Source organism: Phyllobates terribilis, unplaced genomic scaffold (genome assembly GCF_046119375.1).
Source record: "Phyllobates terribilis strain yellow unplaced genomic scaffold, ASM4611937v1 Scaffold_4__5_contigs__length_816908805, whole genome shotgun sequence".
Taxonomy (NCBI): domain Eukaryota; kingdom Metazoa; phylum Chordata; class Amphibia; order Anura; family Dendrobatidae; genus Phyllobates; species Phyllobates terribilis.
In genome coordinates, this window is record NW_027362764.1 from 70,254,509 (window position 1) to 70,266,787 (window position 12,279).

At 50.3% G+C, this 12,279-nt stretch overlaps 1 protein-coding gene across 1 annotated transcript in view; it reads left to right on the forward strand.

Moving 5' to 3' along the window:
• MALRD1 (MAM and LDL receptor class A domain containing 1) overlaps positions 1 to 12,279 on the forward strand; it is a 900,174-nt gene that overhangs the window by 475,921 nt on the left and 411,974 nt on the right. The gene's annotated exons all lie outside the window — the stretch shown is intronic.

Below are 12,279 nucleotides of genomic sequence, written 5' to 3' on the forward strand. Positions count from 1 at the left end.
TGTGCTCCAGCATGTAAATCACCGGAATAGTCATGCTGATAATGGCATCGTCAGCACTAAACATCTTCGTCGCCATTTCAAAACTGTGCAGAAGGGTGCATAGGTCCCTGATCTGAGACCACTCCTCCAGCGTGATTTGCCCCACCTCTGGATCTCGTTGGCCCAGGCTATACGTCAGAACGTATTGCACCAGGGCTTGTCGGTGCTGCCACAGTCGCTGCAACATGTGCAGAGTTGAATTCCACCGGGTAGGCACATCGCATTTTAGCCGGTGAAGTAGCAGGCCCAACGACTTCTGTAGAGATGTAAGTCGCTGAGCTGCGGGATGCGAACGGCGGAAGTGAGCACACAGCGACCGTGCCCTCTGCAGAAGGCCATCTAGTCTGGGATAGTGGGCTAAAAATTGCTGGACATCCAGGTTCAACACGTGAGCCATACAAGGCACGTGTGTGACTTTGCCTCGGCGAAGGGCCGCACCCAGGTTTGCAGCATTGTCGCACACGGCCTTCCCTGGTTTCAGGTCCAGTGGAGACAACCATTCATGAAATTGGTTCTCCAGAGCTGACCACAACTCCTCAGCTGTGTGACTCACATTTCCCAGACATTTCAAAGTAAAAACCACCTGATGACGTTGAGCCCTACTGCCAGCATAGTAAGGAGGTGTGCAGGATCCCTTCTGCGCAGTTAGAAAGCTTGTGGCATGACCAGACAGGCTTTGGGTGCAGGTGGAAGACCGAGAGGAGGTTGAGGAGGCAGAAGCAGTGGAGGAACTTTGAGATAAAGAGGATTGACGCACAACTCGTGGGGACGGCAAGACTTGGACAGCAGCCCCTTGTGCTGCTGTCACCATAGTTACCCAGTGCCCAGTCAGCGACATGTAACGCCCCTGTCCATGCCTACTCGTCCAAGTGTCTGTGGTGAAATGCACCCTGTCACACACAGAGTTTCTCAAAGAAGTGGTGATGTGTGCGACATGCTGGTGGAGCGCAGGCATACCTTTCTTTGAGAAGTAGTGCCGACTGGGCATCTGGTACTGGGGCACTGCGATGGACATAAGGTCTCGAAAATCCTCTGTGTCCACCAGGCGGAAAGGCAGCATTTCTGTAGCCAAGAGCTTGCAGATGGTGAAATTCAACCTCTTAGCTTTCTCATGGCTAGGAGGAAATGGTCTTTTACTTGTCCACATCTGAGGGACCGAGGGCTGGCTATTGTGCTTAGACGGGGTTGATAAGGGTGTCCCCGGCAAACTGCCGGTCTGTGAGGAAGATGCAGGCGGACATGTTAGGTTGCCTTGATCCAAAGGTGGTGCTATCGATGTCGGACAGCGCTCAACACCAGCTGGTGTTACCACCTCCAAAGAAAATGATGACCTGCCAATCACGCTGGCTGTTGCGGGTAAAGAGGTGGCAGGTCTGCGCCCCAAAACAGGTGTGACTGCTGTCCCCCCAGTCACAGAGGATGAAGAGGCCGCGGATGCACAAGATATGGCAGACGGTGGTTGGCCCGGCTGGCTAGGCCGCATTGTAGCACACTGAGCTTCCCACTGCAACTTATGCTTCATGTCCATGTGCCGGTTCATGCATGAAGTACTCAAACTATGTATTTTTTGGCCTCTACTTAGCTTTTGCTGACAAATGTTACAGATAACACGAGTTGGGTCATCTTTATCGATCTGAAAAAATGCCCAGGCTATGCAAGGCTTAGCACCCATGCGACCTGAAGAGCCACCACGACTTGTGGTGAGAGGCAGAGTTGTGTTTGAGGATGCAGTTGTTGACGTGCTTCCAGTACTACGTCTCTGTCCAAGAAGGCGCAACCTGACCTCGTCGTCACTAGCATCTTCCTCCACCTCCTCTGCTGACCTCATCTCTTGGCTGACTGTGGGTTGACAGTAAGTGGGATCTCCAACCTCATCATCATCACCCTGTGCGTTATCACACCCGTCGTCCTCAGAGCCAACCTGTTCCTGCCCTGACAAAAAACTAAAGTTGTCGCTCCAATCAGGTATTTGAGTCTCATCATCGTCTTCCTCATTGTCTCCACCAACAGGAGTTACAGTTTGGGAATGAGGGTCTACATTATGGTCAGAGCCTTCTGCGTCTGGTCCTGGATCCGACTCATAAAGATTCTGGGCATCAGTGCAGATCATTTCCTCGTCTGGATTCACAGAAGCGCTGGAGTCGACCTCTGATTCCCAGGCTATAGTATGAGTAAACAGCTCTGCAGACTCAACCATCTGTTCTACCTCATACTCAGACGGGCAGCTGGAGATTTGGGAGCTGTGAGGAAGCAAGTGCGATTGGGGTGACACCTTTGAGGACTGGAGTATTTGTGATGTGGAGGAGAGCCCACTTAAAGGAGCACTTGATATCCGTTGAAGCACCTGCTGTTTTTGTGCCTCATCTGGAATTTGTAGCGATTGGCGTGGCCGTAAGGAAGGGATCTTATCACATTGTCCGCTAAAAGAAGTAGACATTTTAGTTTGGCTGGAAGATGGTCTTTCTTCTGCAGATGTTACTGTTGCTTTAACACCTACCCCACGGACACAACCTTTTTTCCTCTTCCCAACATGCCTATTCCCCTTTCCACCAGCAGCAGGCCTTTTTCCACTTATTTTGGTGGTTAACTAATTCACAACTCTGGAGTTGTTTGCACAAAAAAACAATGGATGGGAACCGAGCAGAGCTGAGTGGCCAAACTGTGGTATTAGGCCAAAACTATTGGCTGGGTTAGATGCAGAAAAAAATTATATTCAATTTGCAACCTGATGGAGGTCAGTATAGATGGACTAATAGAACAAGTCCCACACACAGCTAGAAGCCCAAATATTTTTTCAGAGGTAGATGCAGAAAAAAATTGTATTCAGTTTGCAACCTGATGGAGGTCAGTATAGATGGACTAATAGAACAAGTCCTACACAAAGCTAGAGGCCCAAATATTTTTTCAGAGGTAGATGCAGAAAAAAAATATATTCAGTTTGCAACCTGATGGAGATCAGTATAGATGGACTAATAGAGAAAGTCCCACACACTGCTAGAAGGCCAAATATTTTTTCAGAGCTAGATGCAGACAAAAAATTATTTTTAATTTGCAACCTGATGGAGGTCAGTATAGATGGACTAATAGAGAAAGTCCCACACACTGCTAGAAGGCCAAATATTTTTTCAGAGCTAGATGCAGATATAAATTATTTTTAATTTGCAACCTGATGGAGGTCAGTATAGATGGACTAATAGAGAAAGTCCCACACACTGCTAGAAGGCCAAATATTTTTTCAGAGCTAGATGCAGAAAAAAATTATATTCAGTTTGCAACCTGATGGAGGTCAGTATAGATGGACTAATAGAACAAGTCCCACACACAGCTAGAAGGCCAAATATTTTTTCAGAGGTAGATGCAGATAAAAATTATTTTTAATTTGCAGCCTGATGGAGGTCAGTATAGATGGACTAATATAGAAAGTCCCACACACTGCTAGAAGGCCAAATATTTTTTCAGAGCTAGATGCAGACAAAAAAATTATTTTTAATTTGCAACTTGATGGAGGTCAGTATAGATGGACTAATAGAGAAAGTCCCACACACTGCTAGAAGGCCAAATATTTTTTCAGAGCTAGATGCAGATATAAATTATTTTTAATTTGCAACCTGATGGAGGTCAGTATAGATGGACTAATAGAGAAAGTCCCACACACTGCTAGAAGGCCAAATATTTTTTCAGAGCTAGATGTAGACAAAAAAATATTTTTAATTTGCAACCTGATGGAGGTCAGTATAGATGGACTAATAGAGAAAGTCCCACACACTGCTAGAAGGCCAAATATTTTTTCAGAGCTAGATGCAGATATAAATTATTTTTAATTTGCAACCTGATGGAGGTCAGTATAGATGGACTAATAGAGAAAGTCCCACACACTGCTAGAAGGCCAAATATTTTTTCAGAGCTAGATGCAGAAAAAAATTATATTCAGTTTGCAACCTGATGGAGGTCAGTATAGATGGACTAATAGAACAAGTCCCACACACAGCTAGAAGGCCAAATATTTTTTCAGAGGTAGATGCAGATAAAAATTATTTTTAATTTGCAGCCTGATGGAGGTCAGTATAGATGGACTAATATAGAAAGTCCCACACACTGCTAGAAGGCCAAATATTTTTTCAGAGCTAGATGCAGACAAAAAAATTATTTTTAATTTTCAACTTGATGGAGGTCAGTATAGATGGACTAATAGAGAAAGTCCCACACACTGCTAGAAGGCCAAATATTTTTTCAGAGCTAGATGCAGATAAAAATTATTTTTAATTTGCAACCTGATGGAGGTCAGTATAGATGGACTAATAGAGAAAGTCCCACACACTGCTAGAAGGCCAAATATTTTTTCAGAGCTAGATGCAGAAAAAAATTATATTCAGTTTGCAACCTGATGGAGGTCAGTATAGATGGACTAATAGAACAAGTCCCACACACAGCTAGAAGCCCAAATATTTTTTCAGAGGTAGATGCAGATAAAAATTACTTTTAATTTACAACCTGATGGAGGTCAGTATAGATGGATTAATAGAACAAGTCCCACACACTGCTAGAAGCCCAAATATTTTTTCAGAGCTAGATGCAGAAAAAAATTATATTCAGTTTGCAACCTGATGGAGGTCAGTATAGATGGATTAATAGAACAAGTCCCACACACAGCTAGAAGCCTAATATTTTTTCAGAGGTAGATGCAGAAAAAAAATATATTCAGTTTGCAACCTGATGGAGGTCAGTATAGATGGACTAATAGAATGATGCTATGCCCAAAAGATTTTACTTCACTAGGTGCAGTAAAAAAATTGGTATTCTATACACAGGTGGTATATCTTGCAACACAGATAGGCTACTCCACTGACTAACACACTCTGCAATAGGCCAAAAAGGATTAGCTTTGCTAGATTCAGCCAAATGCTGTGAAAAAAACTTGCACAGCACTGGCACAGACCTGCCTGGCAAAAACTGATAGGAACTGATGTAACCTAGTCCTGAAAAAGACTGCAATTACAATTAGTCTTTACTCCCACAATCTATCTATTTAAGAGCACAGACCTGCCTGATAAAAGTCGTAGGAAATGCTGTAACCTAGTCCTTAAAAGGACTGCAATCACAACTATTCCCTACTCCAAAGCTATCTGTAGATTTGTGCGAAAATTGGCTTGAAATTAACAAGGTATAGCGCACACAGCAACAGCGGTGCCGTCTAACACGCAGCTGCAGCAGTGAGAAAATGGTGGCGATGGGGAAAATGGCTTGGTCTTATAGGGCAAGGACATGTGACATACACTGCCAATGACACATGCCCTTGCTTGTGTGAAAAAAAGCACTTCGCTCCGTGTGTGCGCTGCTGATTGGCTGACAGATTGCACCTCCCCACTGTAAATGCGGGAAAGAGAAAAAAAAATGGAGATCTTCATTATTCCTGCAGAGATCCATCCCCTGCCCCTCCCCCCACCCCGCTGTACACTCAAACTGCGTATTAACATTAATTTTCATCATTACTGAGAAAAAATCCAGTTATGATTTTGGTGCACGAACAGTTATCGAACATAACCTCGAACAGCCAAATTTTTCTCAAATCGTTCGTGTTCGCCGAACGGCTCGAACACCGCCCAAAACAGCTCGAGATTTGAGATTGGCGAACAGTTCGAGTCGAACAACGCTCATCTCTAGTAAAGATTCCAAAATCGTCATCCCATCCTTTTAATACTGTACTTTTCTGTATTTATTCATGTTGCAGCAAGCTCAGTAATTAATCACTGCAGTCAGTAAAGTGTCAGAACTGTACAGTCCTGCTCATCGTTATTGGCACGCATGAAGTGCAAGTACATAATGTGGAATATCTCCTGAAAAAAAATTAATCAAGTGAAACAGTTTTTTTGTATAGAGCACTCGTGTTAAGTACAAAAGAGCAATGGATAAACAATAATTGAAAACAAAAAACAATGGGAGGATAAATAGAAAACCCTAAAGCTTGCTGTGCACTGGTGTAACATCCCAGGCGGCATGCTGATATGGCTTACCATCTCCCACCATGCAAGACCGCCAACTTACCTTCCAGTCCAGGCTGTGCACTATGCTCCTATACTTGCTGTGTGCATGTCTCTTGTCTGATTGCTTAGGGCGGCGGAGCTGGAACTTCCTGATTCTTAAAGTTACAGTGTGCTCAGTCCTAATTCGTCCCCAGCCTATTGCTCTGAGTCACTGGATACTTAAACCACCTTCACCCAGGGGGAGGTTCCTGAGCAACACTTTCTTACCGAGTGTTCTGTGCAACTGTGAGTTGCCTGGTCCTGTCCTGAATCTTGCCTGTTTCTGCCACCCTGGGGGCTGAGCACCCAGGCCCATACCAGTGTCCTGTATCTTTCCTGTTCTGCCACCCTGGGGGCTGAGTACCCAGGCCCGTTACTTATATCTGTGACTTCTAGTCTGTTTCTGCCACCCTGGGGGCTGGGTACCCAGGCCCTTACCTGTATCTTGTTCCTGTACCTCGTTCCTGTTTGAACTGTGTCCCAGCCCGTTACCTGTTTGTCTCTATGTCTGATACTTCCCTTTTCCTGCAGTGTCTGAACCAGTACCTAACTCCAACTCATTGTCTCTGTACTTCTGTTTGTGAGTTCTGTGTCCACTCACTACTTAGTGTAACATACCTGGCGGCATCCTTGCATAGTGGTCCATCTCCCACTGTGCAAGAGCGCGCACTTGATCTCCAGTCCAGTCTGCTAGCCTGGCTTCCCTCCATGCTGTCTGCTTGCCTCTGTTTCTGCTGCTTAAGGGCGGCGCCCGATCACTTCCTGCTTCTTGTAGCTGCTGCAGGCACACCCCTTGTGCGTCCTCAGCCTATTGCTGTCTGTCACCTGGTATTTAACCCAGCTCCTCCCTGGAATCCTTGCCTGAGCATTTTGTTCTGTCAGTTGGCTTCCGGTCACTGATGTGCCAGGTCCTGTCTATGCTTCCTGCCTTGCGTTATCAGTTCCCGTGTCTGAACTGCGTCCTGTGTGAACTATCTTCTAGCCAGTTGTCTTCTGCCTATCCTGGAGGCTTTATTTCCAGGCCAGTGTGAACACGCTCCTAGCCTGTTCTTTCCGCCTTCTACGGGCCGCATACCTAGACCCGTTCCTGTATCTTGCCTGTTCTTGTCTGAACACGCTCCTAGCCTTTTCGTTCCACCTTCTAGGGGCCGCATACCTAGACCCGCTCCTGTATCTTGCTGCTGTGTCTGTTCTTGTCTGAATACTCTCCTAGCCTGTTACCTGTTTTTCTCTATGTCCGTACCTTCCCTTTTCCTGCAGAATCTGATCCCATACCTAATCCTACTCATTGTCCCTGTACTCCCGTTTGTGAGTTTAGAGTCCACTCGCTACTTCATTGCAAGTATCCTGTGTGTACCTGGTTCTGCCTTTCCCTTCCAGTCTGTTCCGTGTGAACAGAGCCCTGTCCCCTCTGTTCTGCTTTGCTCACCGCTCCGGCGGTTCTTGCCTGCTCTGACCCTTTGCTCGCTGCTCCGGCAGTCTCGCTCTGCTCTGACCCTTTGCTCGCTGCTCCGACAGTCTCGCTCTGCTCTGACCCTTTGCTCGCTGCTCCGGCAGTCTCGCTCTGCTCTGACCCTTTGCTCGCTGCTCCGGCAGTCTCGCTCTGCTCTGACCCTTTGCTCGCTGCTCCGGCAGTCTCGCTCTGCTCTGACCCTTTGCTCGCTGCTTCGGCAGTCTCGCTCTGCTCTGACCCTTTGCTCGCTGCTTCGGCAGTCTCGCTCTGCTCTGACCCTTTGCTCGCTGCTCCGGCAGTCTCGCTCTGCTCTGACCCTTTGCTCGCTGCTCCGGCAGTCTCGCTCTGCTCTGACCCTTTGCTCGCTGCTCCGGCAGTCTCACTCTGCTCTGACCCTTTGCTCGCTGCTCCGGCAGTCTCGCTCTGCTCTGACCCTCTGCTGGCTGCTTCGGCAGTCTCGTTCTGCTCCTCTCTCGCTCACCGCTCCAGGCGGTCTCGTCTTGTTCTGCTCTTGCTCGCTGCTCTGGACGGCCTCACTCTGCTGTTTGTCCACTGCATCTGCGGTTCTGTTCCTGAGTCCCAGTCTGTACTGGGTCCTATCCACTCGGTGCCCCAACCTGTCGCACCTGCCAGTACCTCCCTACCTGCATACCAGTCGTGCTTACCAGCATCCGCCAGTCTGCATTCCAGCCGTGTCTGCCTATACCCAGCAGTCTGTGTGCCAGCCTAACCTGCCTGTTCCTGTGTGGGTCAACAGCCGTGTCCGGGGTCTGTCCTGGAGTAGCACCTGGTCCCTCTGCTCGGTTCCTCCTTGGTGCACTGGCGTCGTATGCCGTCGTGCGACCCTGGTCGGAACGGGTGGATACTTAGTTACGCCCCTCCAGGCATCCACTCTCCGGCACGATCCAGTGGAATCACTACATATACATGCACACGCCACTCAGCCCGGGCGTGTGCATTACAGCATGCTCAGGCCAGCATTCCCGTTGAGCCCCACGGCCTTCGCTCTCTGAGACCTTTTCCAGTGAATACGTGCATCTAGAAGAAATTTATTTATTTATTTATTTTTTTGCTACTAGCTGAGTTCCAGGCGAATTTCGCACCCGTCCGGATGGAGCTTTCTGCACCCGTTCCTGTGGATCCGCCACGGTACTATGGGGATCCAAGACAGAGTCGTGCATTTGTGGAGCAATGCATGCTACACTTCAAGTTCTACCCTCTTTGTTTTCCCACCGATCTGGCTAAGGTGGGATTCATGATGTCTTACCTAGCGGGTGATGCCTTGAAATGGATCACCCCCCTATGTGACGCACAGGATCCTATCGTCCTGGACATAATGGCCTTCCTGGTGGCCTTTCTAATGGTCTTCGATGACCCTAATCCGGAGGCTCCTGCTGAAGCTTCACTTCCCAATAACCCAGAGCAGCCCCGTTGGGTAATGTGTGTGGGTAGCGCACTAGTCCTCCTGCCCGAAGAGACTTCTGCCCACCTAGAATCCACACAGGAGGACTTCCTGCACCCGGTATCTGATGCTTCACCCACTTTAACCGGTTAGCCTGTCCAAGGGTACTCCGAAGCAGTGATTACCTCCGAGTCTGTGCATCTCTACTACCTGGCGGAGGACCCCCTGTTGCCTCCTGAATCCTCCGAGATACCACCTGATGACAAATGGAGAGAGACTTCCCTGCACCCGGTACCCGATACTTCGTCTGCTCCGTCCTGTGAGCCTAACAATGGGTACCTCAAAGCGGTAGTTAACCCAGAGTCTCTACACCGCTCCGACCAGGCGGAGGACCTCCAGTTGTCTCCAGAACCCTTCGGGGTGCTACCTGGTAGCGAATGGACAGAGTCTTCCCTATACTCTGTACCTGATACCTCGCCCGCTTCTTCCAGTGAGTCCGACCTAGTATACTCCGAAGCAGAGGTTATCCCCGAGTCTCTACACCCCTCCGACCAGGCGGAGGACCTCCATTTGTCTCCTGAACCCTTCGGGGTGCTACCTGATAGCGAATGGACAGGGACTCTCCTATACTCGGTACCTGATACCTTGCACGCTTCTTCCAGCGAGTCCGACCTAGTGTACTCCGAAGCAGAGGTTACCCCCGAGTCTCTGCACTCTTCCGACCCGGCGGAGGACCCCCAGTTGTTTCCTGAATCCTCCGGGGTACCACCAGATAACAAAGAGGCAGTGACTTTTCTACACCTTGTACCTGATACCTCGCCCATTTCATCCTGTGAGCTTGACAAGATGTACCCCGAAGCAGAGGTTACCCCCCAGTCTCTGCACCCCCCCCAAACCGGCGGAGGACTTCCAGTTGTCTCCTGAACCCTCTGGGGTGCTACCTGATAATAATTGGAGAGAGACTTCCTTTTGTGCTGTTCCTGGTACTCCACCCGTTTCGTCTGTTGCTGAGGATGGCTGGATAGGAGGTAGTATCCTAGCTACTCAGATGAGACCAGTTTTTCCTGTGGACAGTGGAAGTGATCTCCTTGAAGTGAAGGATTGGCCCTCGAATTCCCTGCGGAACATTCTGGCAGGCCTGAAGAAGAGGGGGCGTAGGGGGGGAGGTATTGTAACATACCTGGCGGCGTCCTTGCATAGTGGTCCATGTCTCACTGTGCAAGAGCGCGCACTTGATCTCCAGTCCAGTCTGCTAGCCTGGCTTCCCTCCATGCTGTCTGCTAGCCTCTGTTTCTGCTGCTTAAGGGCGGCGCCCGATCACTTCCTGCTTCTTGTAGCTGCTGCAGGCACACCCCTTGTGCGTCCTCGGCCTATTGCTGTCTGTCACCTGGTATTTAACCCAGCTCCTCCCTGGAATCCTTGCCTGAGCATTTTGTTCTGTCAGTTGGCTTCCGGTCACTGATGTGCCAGGTCCTGTCTATGCTTCCTGCCTTGCGGTATCAGTTCCCGTGTCTGAACTGTGTCCTGTCTGAACTATCTTCTAGCCTGTTGTCTTCTGCCTATCCTGGAGGCTGTATTTCCAGGCCAGTGTGAACACGCTCCTAGCCTGTTCTTTCCGCCTTCTAGGGGCCGCATACCTAGACCCGTTCCTGTATCTTGCCTGTTCCTGTCTGAACACGCTCCTAGCCTTTTCGTTCCGCCTTCTAGGGGCCGCATACCTAGACCCGCTCCTGTATCTTGCTGCTGTGTCTGTTCTTGTCTGAATACTCTCCTAGCCTGTTACCTGTTTTTCTCTATGTCCGTACCTTCCCTTTTCCTGCAGAATCTGATCCCGTACCTACTCCTACTCGTTGTCCCTGTACTCCCGTTTGTGAGTTTAGAGTCCACTCGCTACTTCATTGCAAGTATCCTGTGTGTACCTGGTTCTGCCATTCCCTTCCAGTCTGTTCCGTGTGAACAGAGCCCTGTCCTCTCTGCTCTGCCTTGCTCACCGCTCCGGCGGTACTTGCCTCCTCTGACCCTTTGCTCGCTGCTCCGGCAGTCTCGCTCTGCTCTGACCCTTTGCTCGCTGCTCCGGCAGTCTCACTCTGCTCTGACCCTTTGCTCGCTGCTCCGGCAGTCTCGCTCTGCTCTGACCCTTTGCTCGCTGCTCCGGCAGTCTCGCTCTGCTCTGACCCTTTGCTCGCTGCTCCGGCAGTCTCGCTCTGCTCTGACCCTTTGCTCGCTGCTCCGGCAGTCTCGCTCTGCTCTGACCCTTTGCTCGCTGCTCTGGCAGTCTCGCTCTGCTCTGACCCTTTGCTCGCTGCTCCGGCAGTCTCGCTCTGCTCTGACCCTTTGCTCGCTGCTCCGGCAGTCTCCCTCTGCTCTGACCCTTTGCTCGCTGCTTCGGCAGTCTCGCTCTGCTCTGACCCTTTGCTCGCTGCTCCGGCAGTCTCGCTCTGCTCTGACCCTTTGCTCGCTGCTCTGGCAGTCTCACTCTGCTCTGACCCTTTGCTCGCTGCTCCGGCAGTCTCGCTCTGCTCTGACCCTCTGCTCGCTGCTTCGGCAGTCTCGTCCTGATCCTCTCTCGCTCACCGCTCCAGGCGGCCTCGTCTTGTTCTGCTCTTGCTCGCCCCTCTGGGCGGCCTCACTCTGCTGTTTGTCCACCGCATCTGCGGTTCTGTTCCTGAGTCCCAGTCTGTACTGGGTCCTATCCACTCGGTGCTCCAACCTGTCGTACCTGCCGGTACCTCCCTGCCTGCATACCAGTCGTGCTTACCAGCATCCGCCAGTCTGCATACCAGCCGTGTCTGCCTATACCCAGCAGTCTGTGTGCCAGCCTAACCTGCCTGTTCCTGTATTCCCCTGTGTGGGTCAACAGCCGTGTCCGGGGTCTGTCCTGGTGTAGCACCTGGTCCCTCTGCTCGGTTCCTCCTTGGTGCACTGGCGTCATATGCCGTCGTGCGACCCTGGTCGGACCGGGTGGATACTTAGTTACGCCCCTCCAGGCATTCACTCTCCGGCACGGTCCAGTGGAATCACTACATATACACGCACACGCCACTCAGCCCGGGCGTGTGCATTACACTTAGTAGCAAGTACCTTGTGTGTATCTGCTTCTGCTTGTCCCCTTCCCCTGCCTCAGTATCTACCATCTGTGTTCTAGCTATCTTCCTGTGTTTTCCCGTCCCTGTCTGTTCCATGTGAACAGAGCCCTGTCCCGTGTCCGCTCCTGCGGCTCTGCCCTGCTTCGCTTCCCGTCCGCACCTGCGGCCCTGCCCTGCTCCGCTTCCCGTCCGCACCTGTGGCCCTGCCCTGCTCTGTTTCCCGTCCGCACCTGCGGCCCTGCCCTGCTCCGCTCTGCTTCCCGTCTGCACCTGCGGCCC